We start from the raw sequence: 10,223 nt of genomic DNA, 5'->3' as shown, positions 1-10,223 counted from the left end.
TGGCCTGTTCAGGTGAAAATGGTGTTGTTTCCTTTCATGTAAAAACTAGTTTTTAAATTCATAATTGGTACATTTTGCCTAATCTTTACAGAACACCAACAGGGATGTTTAGTTACCGGAACGTTCTGATAGAAATGGGCTGTATGTGTCTCTTTGACTAAGCCAGATGTTTTAACAGTGGACCTAATCTTCTGAACTGCATGTTTTTTAGAACCTACTGTGGAGTATGTTCATTTCAACGAGGTGAGTTTGAGTAAATTTGGGCCAATGTTATTCATGTTTGTGAAACCAGCTGATCTGAACACAAACCAAACTCCTGTTCTCTTCCTGCAGGAGGAAGACGGACAGAGCAGATCTCCTCCTGAAGAAATGTGTACAGTTTACACTCACAGCAGCCAGTTCTCAGGAGAACGTGAGTCAAAACTGTGGTAGGATTTTAAAGGTCCAGTGTGTAAGATTTAGGTGGCTCATTTACAGAATATGGTAGAAATCTAAATGAATAATTATATATAATGTATAATCAAGTGAAAATAAGAATTGTTATGTTTTTGTTACCTTAAAATAAGCCTTTCATATCTACAGAGAGTCTACCATGTTGCACCACCATGTTTCTACAGTAGCCCAGAATGGACAAACCAAACATTCTCTTAAAATCTATTTTTTGTTCGGTAATGACTGTATCATACAGCAGAAGAAATGTTTGTGCAGTGGCAGTATAGAGAGAAGTCTGTGGACATGTTCTCAAAAATAGAGTTTAACAAGAATTTCACATCAGTCTATGTTTCTGAGTAACTCGCTGCTTCTTAAGAAACAGGAACCAGGCCAGTTTGTGATCATAGTTCAAGCTTAAAGCTTCCGTTGTTTTGAGGAGGAAGTCCTCATACTTAATGTATTATAGTTTTTATGAAACCCAGGTTACAGTTCACATGAAGCAGCTCACATGCTGAAATGAAGAAACTCAAAAACCAACTGTTTGTAGCTGAGGGGCTTCACACTAACACTGGTTGGTTTTGTGATTAAACCACAAACCTGCCACAGTATACAGAATCCCTGCTGATATTAAAGCTGCAATGATTAGTCAAATAATTCATGAATTGTCAAAAATTAAAGTAATTGCCAACTATTTGGATAATCAATTCATCATTTTTTTTAATTTTTAAGAGAAAAAAGTCTAAATCCTCTGAATCTGTTTTCTGTTTTATTTAGTCCTCTTTGACAGAAAACTGAATATCTTTGGGATGTGGACAAACAAGACATTTGAGGGACGTCACCTTGGGCTTTGGGAAACGACATTTTTCACCAGTTGCTATTAAGACTAAAACAGTCAGTAAGTGATAACCTTTGACCTCTGATTGTTTTCTTCCAGACGTCCAGAAAATTCCCCTACTATGAGGTGCAGCTGCTCAACAGCGCCCCCTGGTGATTTCTGTTTCATGCTGAATGTACCTGTTGGCTATTGTTCATTTGTGATCACATGGGTAGGGTCATAGTTGAGAGCAGCCATTTGTGTGGAGCTTTGCACAGTAAGGAACTCCAGAGCTTTAATCCTTCGCTGCCATGGAGAGGCTTTGTGTGTAAGTTTATATTACATGTTTCACCTTAATGAATGAGGATCAATGCACATTTTGTTGTTTCATTTCCTATTTGTGGAGATTTATAGATATTAAAATGCTTTTTTTGCCACATGTTGTGCAGCCATCTGTCAAGCAAGTAGCTACCTTTCTGCACTCTCTATTTACATTAGGAAGATTTTCTTGAGTATTTACTTTCAGTTTCACAGTTTCTAGAAAAGCATTGTAAGAAAGTAAGTTGACAAAGACAAACAAGTAAACTACTGTCAAATTTTCTTCCATGTCTGACCATTTAACCCTTTCAGTGGCTAATTTCTGTAGTGATTTGCAGAAAAGCTGTAATATGAAAAGTAAACTGTTGAAAGAGAAGTGATTCCTTGTTTTTTTTGGTGTCCTTTAACTCTTCAAGGTCACAGATACAAACAAAATCCAAGTGTTGTTCTGTATAATGCAGGTACAATATTTGTAGAAAGTGTTAGGTTGCTTGTTATCGATGGAAGCTTCTAGCTTGCAGTGATATTGTGCAGTTTATTTGCCTCCTTTTAAAAAGCATGTTTTGATCTGTTATCAGTCTGAATGCTCGCTGAGTCTTCAACACTTGTATGTGGTCAGAAATTGCTTCAGGGAGTCTACTGGAGCATTTCTCACCACTCCAGTTGTAACATATAAAAAGACATTGACTTTAATAAATCACCCTCTTTTGATGCTTTATGTTACACAAATCATCTGTTTTCTTAAGTATAAAATAAAAATGAACTTGTGTGGTGTTCAAAGACAATTTTCTAGAATCAGTTGTTATTCATTTGTATCCTACTGCAGCACAAACACTCCTTAAAAATGAGTTTTGGAAACAGTTTTTTTTTTTATTGGTAACAGATTAAAATGGCAAATTTTTACACTTGATTTAATGAAGAATCCATTTATAGAACTCACTCATTTATAATGGTCAAAATGACTTCAGATAGAGATTTCTAGCAGTGTAGATATACTATATTCATTTATGTTACTATTATAAGACTTTAAAGCTACTTTAAGTTACAATAAATCAGAGGTTTTTATGTAAAATCAAACATAAAGTTTCAGATAATTGACAAAAGACTAATAAAGAGTAGAGTAAAGTTCAGTGCTGTTTGGAGGAGGGCTCCGGTCATTTAGGGGAAGTGAAGTTCCTGGTTGCCAGTTGGAAGACGGAAGAGACGAGCGATTAACCATCAGAGCCCTCCAACATGAAAGTTCTGCTACACACTTTGATGCTTGCCTTCTCTCTCTGTTAGCATACACTCTCCTTCTGTCTCTATCATTCTCTCTCTTTTTATGTCATCTTTCTTTTTTCCTTTTAGTTGGTCAGTTAGCTTTGTGTAGCGTGTTTAACAGTGGAATTATGATCTGTCTCTGTTCAGCATGTCGTTGGTTTCTGTGGTTAACCATGATACTCAGAGTCAGTTTCATATAGTAATAGCAAACTTTCCGTGTTTATTTTCTTCCAGACTAAACTGGATTTCTTCAACGGTGCAACTGCTTAAGCAGAGTGATAGGAAGCTAAGTTGGGTCCTGAACAGCCTCTGTAATTTGATAGCAAGTAATCATTTCATAAATAAAATAATAAAAGAAATCAGAATGTAATTAATATCATTCTCCAATCACAGTGTGACTCTTATCAAACATACGTATGAATATTACATTCCATTTCCGACAATAGATCCTCCTCAATGTGACACGCTGGACCTTTAATGTGGGCCTGAAAATGTTGGAACACCAAACTGCTGGTAAAAAGTTCATATACAGTTTGTAACTGTTAACAGTGAATATACAGCATTTTAATAGGCTCTGGCTTTTATTGTGCACAAATGTATATATTCTGTTATTGCAGTCTGTAGTTCAGTCTGTATGACAACAAACAACACTTAATATTTCCCCTCACAGGAATATATTGATTTAATATTCATAACACAAATATTGAACCGTATTACAAACCTCCCTTCACTTTATTCCCCAACTAAGAAAATCATTTTGATGAAAGAATGAGTTAGAGCAGAAGCAGTCACTTTCATATTTTTAATGAAAATAAACTTGACATGAATTGAACATTGGCAGTTTAAACAGTATATGGTCTTTATTTTTTACAAAATATTTCTATAAATATTTTCAGCCACTTATTTCTGTTTTTGTTGAATACCACACTGTCCTGTAACGTGACCAACACAGTCTCTGCGGACAGTGTCGTCAGTACGAGCAGGTTGATAAAACTTTAATCTGATCTGTCTGTCTCACTACATGTGGAGTGAACAAAAGTGGCAACAACAGCTGAACCCAAAAAAAGATAAATAAGATCTCACAGACCGACTTCCTGTGATGCCTCGGCTGCAACGCTGCAAACTGCTGCGTCACTCATCCGAGTTGTCCATAAAAAACCGACAAACACAATACAAAAATCTAATTCATTTAACTTAGAATTAAATTTAACTTAAAATGTAAAAACAATAATTATTAATGGAAGACAAACACTTGGTAAATATTTCCCTTTTCAGCCGTACAGTGCTGGAAGAAGAATGAAATAATAACTCGATACAAAACAATGAACTAAATTCAATGTGAGGTTTAAATAAATGAGGGTGAAAATAAATGCTGTGGCACGTTCCAGGTAAACACACTGAGGAGGAGGAGGAGGATGAAGGTCAGCTGACAGAATAAAAGCTGCATAGAATCAATTTCACAAAAATCTCTAATGTAGAGAAGACTAATTTTAAAGATTGTGTGCCGTTCCTGCTCTCAGGCGGAGTCTTCTATTCAGAACGTCTTTCATATTTAAACTATTTTAACCAAAGAAGCTTTGCTGTTTATTGCCAAAATAAACTTCCATGGATTTCACAAAGATACCAGTTTAAATATACGACTCTGGTCTGTGTGGATTCTTCTTCACTACCTTTGTCAGAGCAGGAGAGAAACACTGAGACAAACCCCCGTCGTTAAAAAGAACACGCCTGTGCTTTTGCTATTTTTAGCTCCTTAACTATAAATGATGTCTTTTTTATATTTCAAACTTTTTAGTGCGTCTTTTCTCATCTTTCAGGCAGCTACTGGTTTTGTTCATAAATTTTTCCACAGCCGAAAAATTCTAATTCTCACATTTGAGAAGCTAAAACCAGCAATGAATGAATGAATTGATCCTACTAATAAGTATACACTATACTTAAACTTACTCCAAAACCTGAAAGCTCATTCCTCTGTGCCACAGAGTTCCACTGGTGTCAAAAAACTACCAGAATCGCCTCTAAATATAGTTCCTAAGAAATATATTCTGCACAACTCTCTCTAAGGCGAAACCCATCAGCTCTCCTGCTCCAACACTCAAGTGCAGCTGAACCCAGACTCCAAATACAACACACACACTTTTAACACATGACAGAAAATAACATCAGTGGAAGAACGTTGACGGGAAGCCTCAAGATGAAGAGTCACATTTTAAATGCTTTATCTTTAAACTGTATCAGCTTAATGATGTGATGTGAAGATGCTTTGCATCATCTGCAGGTTCACAACCACAGCTGTTTGATTAAAACATGATTCCTCATCAGGGGGATTATTAGCAATAAATACAATTTCAGTGACTGTCAGTTTTCAACATACAATAATACAACAACACATTTAATGTAGAAAAAATATCATTACCCTTACACTTAGTGATAAAATAAAGATTCAGGATTGTGAAGCAAAAAGGCAAAGTGCAAAAACAACAGAGGCCCCACAGGGAGCGTTTGTGCAGCCATCTTTCCTCCAACATGGCCGCCTGTAACCAATGGTTACCAGGCACAAACATCCTGTCAGAGGCCTCTGTTTGGTTAAATATTTGTCCCTTTATGATACAGTGAAAACAGAATAAATAATATTTGAGTGAAAAGTACTTTTTCTAAGGTAGTTCATGAACAGAAAGGTGTTTTTGGTAGTTGATGTTTTGTCACAGTGCAGACAGAATGAGGACGTCTGTAGCTTCAGTGAGTTCCTACAACAACCATGAATAATGTCTTTGCAGTCCGCCTTAAGAAGCCTTAGCGTTGGCACCGGCCTACTTTAAAAATATATTACTGTACCGTATGTGAGCTGTTTCAGCCTCCAGCCTGAGCACTATCAGCTGCGCAGCACAAAATAACGGATGAAAAATAAAGTGACGACTGTTAGCTAGAGCTGCAACTAAAGATTATGTTCTCGATTGATTAAACTGTCATTTATTTTCTCCATTGATTAAACCTTTTTTTCCACATGTCCAAAAAAGTGAAAATGCTACAATTTCTCAAAGCCCGAGTCAATATTCAAATAGCTGTTTTGTCAGCATAAACATATATTTAGTTTAATATGATAGAAGACAAAGAAAACCAGTAAATGTTCACATTAAGGAATCAGTATTTTTGCCTGAATAAAAACAAAAACAAATGATCAATTATCGATAGGCCGATAAATTTAGTTTCAGCTCTAGTGTTAACGGAACATCTGTGAATTAATGCCAGACACCAGCCAAATGCTGATATATTAAATACAAATAAAGTATAATTATTTCGGCTTCTTTGGGACGGCTTCCTCCAAATGAGGGTAAAAGACGGCTGCAAGATTCAGGTTTCATCTGAAGAAGCGTTTGGAGGTGGCTTTGTTAGGGCAGAACATAACGGACATGGACTCCTACAGTGGGACCCAGTGTTTGTGAACAGGATGGGGAGGACGGAGACAGTGACTGTGGTGGAGACGGAGACAGTGTTGTTCCCAAAGGACGCAATGCTTCTCTGTGACCACCAGAGTGTGCAGGCGATCATTCACACCAAACCGACAAGGAGGAGGGACGACAACATGAGAGCGAGAAAGAGGTCAGGATTCGGGGGAGAGGTGAAGATAAAGTTGCTGGTTTGAATCTGTGGCTCAGGACAGACAGAACAGGATCATCTAAACTTCAGGTGGCCTCCGTAAGGCACTTAAACATCTAAACCTTCCGTCTGACAGCAGCAGACTGCAGCTCCACGTGTGTCAGAGCACAGTGAACCTTCCCCCCTCGACAAATCAAAGTACACTTGGAGCAGCGAAGAAGCTTGAAGCGACGACGAGTCCAAACAAGTACTGGAAACTGCCGCCACAGTGCTGGAAGTATTCCCCCTCACGGCCTGAATTTATCACCTTAAACTGAATTTCACAATTTAAGTTTTGTACAAAAATATGGGTTAGTTACTGAGAAGACGTTTGATTTAAGATGCTTTTAAATGCAGCAAAATGATTGTCAAATGCACAAAACTCAACATAAGAATTGCTATTTCAGACTTTCTGGCCAATTTCTCCACTCAGTGAATTTGGCCCACAGCAGTTTTTGACTACAACGTTAAAAACTGTTCAATTTAGGTTAAACGGAAAGGAGCTAAAGCAGCTGGAGAGAAAATCTTTTGATCTGGTGTTACTTTTTGATAACAGTGCTTCTGCTTAGATTTAGTTTGGATGTAAATGTTTCTTTTCTGTCCTTGAATTTCTTGATTTCTGTGAACTTGACTGTGACTGCAAGTGTTTTTTAAACACAAACCAAAACCAACTTGCACAATCAGATCAGGTCTCAGTGTTTTGGTACGTGTATTAAGTCTAAGCCATTAAATGAAATAGTTGAGTGATGCTTAAACCAAGTTCAGCCGCTCACACAGCAGACCAAATGTGAAATGTCACATTTTGCGATTCCCTGCAAGTCCAAAAAACGATTACTGGAACACATTTTTATTGCTGTGGGGGGGGTTGGACAATAAGTTCATCACCTGCTCCACTGCAGAGAATTTAGAAAGGAGGACTTGACACTGCTGAAAATGGCTTCATAAAGGCTGACTGAAATCTGTGTAAAGGAGCTAGTGAGGAAAACCTTTTTAAAAGGTGTGACAAACCAGGTGTAAAAAAACAAACATAATTCCCTTTAAAAAGACGGGATTTCGAGGGGTTCTGATGGATTTGACCTCCAGTGATCCCCGTGGTGCTGCTGAGCCAGGCACCGGTCCTGCTGCTGAACCATGGATCACAGTGTCGTCACTTTGGTCTCTGAGGGAGGAAGAGAAGGCGATGCTGCTCTCTCTGCGTTGCTGTCGTTCTACTGTCACAGTGTGGACGGGCTTTGGTGTCCAAAAGAGGATGATTCCTCAGTGCCTCTGAGCCAGGCGTCACAGTGTGGAGCTGGAAGGTGCTGGGAGTCCCTGGAGGGAGGGAGGGAGGGAGGGAGGGAGGTGTGATCCTGCTAATATTCTGCTGCTGCTGCACCAGCCGCCTGTAATGGGATTGACTTTGCTCCTCACAGTGGAGGTATGAGCGCCAATCCCCTCCAGGGGCGAACCAGGATTGGTGAACTCTTAATACGATTATCCAGCTCCCCCTCCTGCTGATCTTGAAAACTGCTTCCAAGCTTTTCCTACAGAGTACAAAACAGAATACCAAAGAGTGAAGACACAGACTATCAATAACTTTCTGACAACATGTCAAATTCCTGTGATCCACTTTGTCTTTGATGAGACAGATTTTCTTTATTTTCATTTGAATTTCCCCTATTTGTCAAATTGTGTCATGTTGTCACCTACTTAACTGTTGGGAACAACTACTGAGCTGACTGTTATGAAGTAATCAATACTATCTGATTCAAGAATCTCGATTTATGGTTGATAGTTATTAAATGTTTTAGGTTTGGAATTGGGAGGATTTGCTTTATTTTTTATGCCCCGTTTATTTGAAACCTGTAAAAGGTGTTATTTAGTTTGAAAATATGCTTTATATGTTTATTTGTAGATCATTTTAAGATCTGGTAATCCTAGATGGGAATTTTATCAGGCTTTGTTATTGTATACAGAAAACAACTGATCCCCTTTTGGGTATATCATGATTGAGAGGTCAGTTATTTTTTTAAGATGAAAGTGATTCATCGTTTAGCTAAAAGAGGTTAGATGAAAAAATTATAGTAGGTTTTACAATTGACATAAACCGGATTAAAGTAGAGAAGAGAGGGATTTGACATTTTATTCTTGATATTTGATTCTGACTTAATTCATACATAAATAATTTTTGATAAAAGATCCTTTAAAATAATGGGTATAAAAGAATGTATAACTAAGATGACATTACGGACAGATGCACATCAGTGAAAGAGACTTAACATCGATGAGGTGTTGTGAACGCTCCTGGTTTTCTTTGTATCACTGCTTGATCTTAGCAGCCAGTACGTGTATGCAGGCAGCCTGACACTCAGAACTTCCGTGAAACAAACAAACAGCGTCAGTGACAGGACGTCGTTTCTGCATGATTAGAACCACACACAGACCCTCCGGATGAGAAGCGACGCTACACTCTGTGTTTATGGTAATGGTGATATTGTATGTATGTAAATATGGTAATTGAAACCAGCTAGAATAATAACTGCCAATTTTTTAAAAGACTGTTCAAGTTGACCGACTGCTCAACATCTGCTTAGTTGATTACAAAGATGAACGTATAAACTCTGATATAAATATCTTGTAGTTGTGTGGCTTTAATGAATAAATGGGGACAACAGTAGGATGGGGTGTTAGTGTGGCCGTTACATATTTAAGCTCTAAGGCACTAACAGACAACGTCCAAATGTTGGCATCCATATTGCTTTATAAATCTAGTTGTGTTACCTAACAATATTAATTATGAAGGAAATTAGTCCAGTATTTGTAGGCATCCTCAGTACCAAAACCCAGTACACACAGTCTTATCATGCCAGCTCTTAACAGCTGCCTAATTTGCACCGTATCATATGGCCCATTTTTCCACACAGAGAGATAACAGCTAAGGTTATCATTCTTCAAATTCGTCATTTTCCAGAACATTTACATTATGTTGCTTTGTGGGGTTTTATGGGACACAGAGGAGCCTCTCCACACTGTCGTGGAGTGTGTGTACAGTAGATGGATCAGCTGCATTAATACAATGATACTATATAACAAATCATCAAGGGGGGAGCCACTACTACAACCACACACTGTGGAACAGCAGCATTTTGTTTTCCTATATGTTGTTGTTGTTTCCAAAATTCTGCATTAGACTGTTGTAAATATCCAGATGCACTCTGATGGATCTTAGTTATTTAGTAGGAATTACTGCAATTTTCAGTTCTCCATCCATCACCCAAAGACTGTCAAATATATTGGCATTTCAAAAGCAACAGAGACTCCCGTGCCAGCTCCTTGTTGTGTATAATGAGATCAGGTGTTAGATTACTTCTTTGTTCTGTTTTATTGAGTCGACCCTGCAGCACCAACTTCTCAATAGAGATCGAATCTGCCATCTGCGATGGTGAGCGGGCTGTCATGTGCCGCCAATACTCCCCAACTATTCTCATTTCTCTCTCTTCAGACTGCCAGACAGACATAAGACAGTTTATATGATGATGGCAATTCTTAGCTGTAGTTTACATTTTAGCAACAGTGTATATAAATTTATAAAGTAATCGTGTATCCTTACTGCCATAAATAATATAAAGCATTTAGTTGATGTCCAGTTCAAATACTTTAACCTGTGGCCGGTATCTTGCTGAGAGTGAGTTTAATGTGAGGAAACTTCTCCTTAATACGTTCTCGTTCATTTCTTCGTTCAATCCGGACGTTTGATCGTATTCTAATTACTTGTCCTCTGGTT

At 38.0% G+C, this 10,223-nt stretch overlaps 1 long non-coding RNA gene across 1 annotated transcript; it reads left to right on the top strand.

Annotated features, from left to right (window-relative positions):
* Window positions 1-13: 13 nt before the first annotated feature.
* LOC118324170 lies at window positions 14-2,312 on the top strand. Its single transcript, XR_004796545.1, has 3 exons — window positions 14-243; window positions 334-412; window positions 1,367-2,312. It is a non-coding gene; the product is annotated as an uncharacterized LOC118324170 (long non-coding RNA).
* Window positions 2,313-10,223: the final 7,911 nt, after the last annotated feature.

Source organism: Morone saxatilis, unplaced genomic scaffold (genome assembly GCF_004916995.1).
Source record: "Morone saxatilis isolate NCDOM2014 unplaced genomic scaffold, NCSU_SB_2.0 Contig15, whole genome shotgun sequence".
Taxonomy (NCBI): domain Eukaryota; kingdom Metazoa; phylum Chordata; class Actinopteri; family Moronidae; genus Morone; species Morone saxatilis.
The sequence above is the reverse complement of the archived record's forward strand: the minus strand, read 5'-3'. Positions and strand labels throughout refer to the sequence as shown.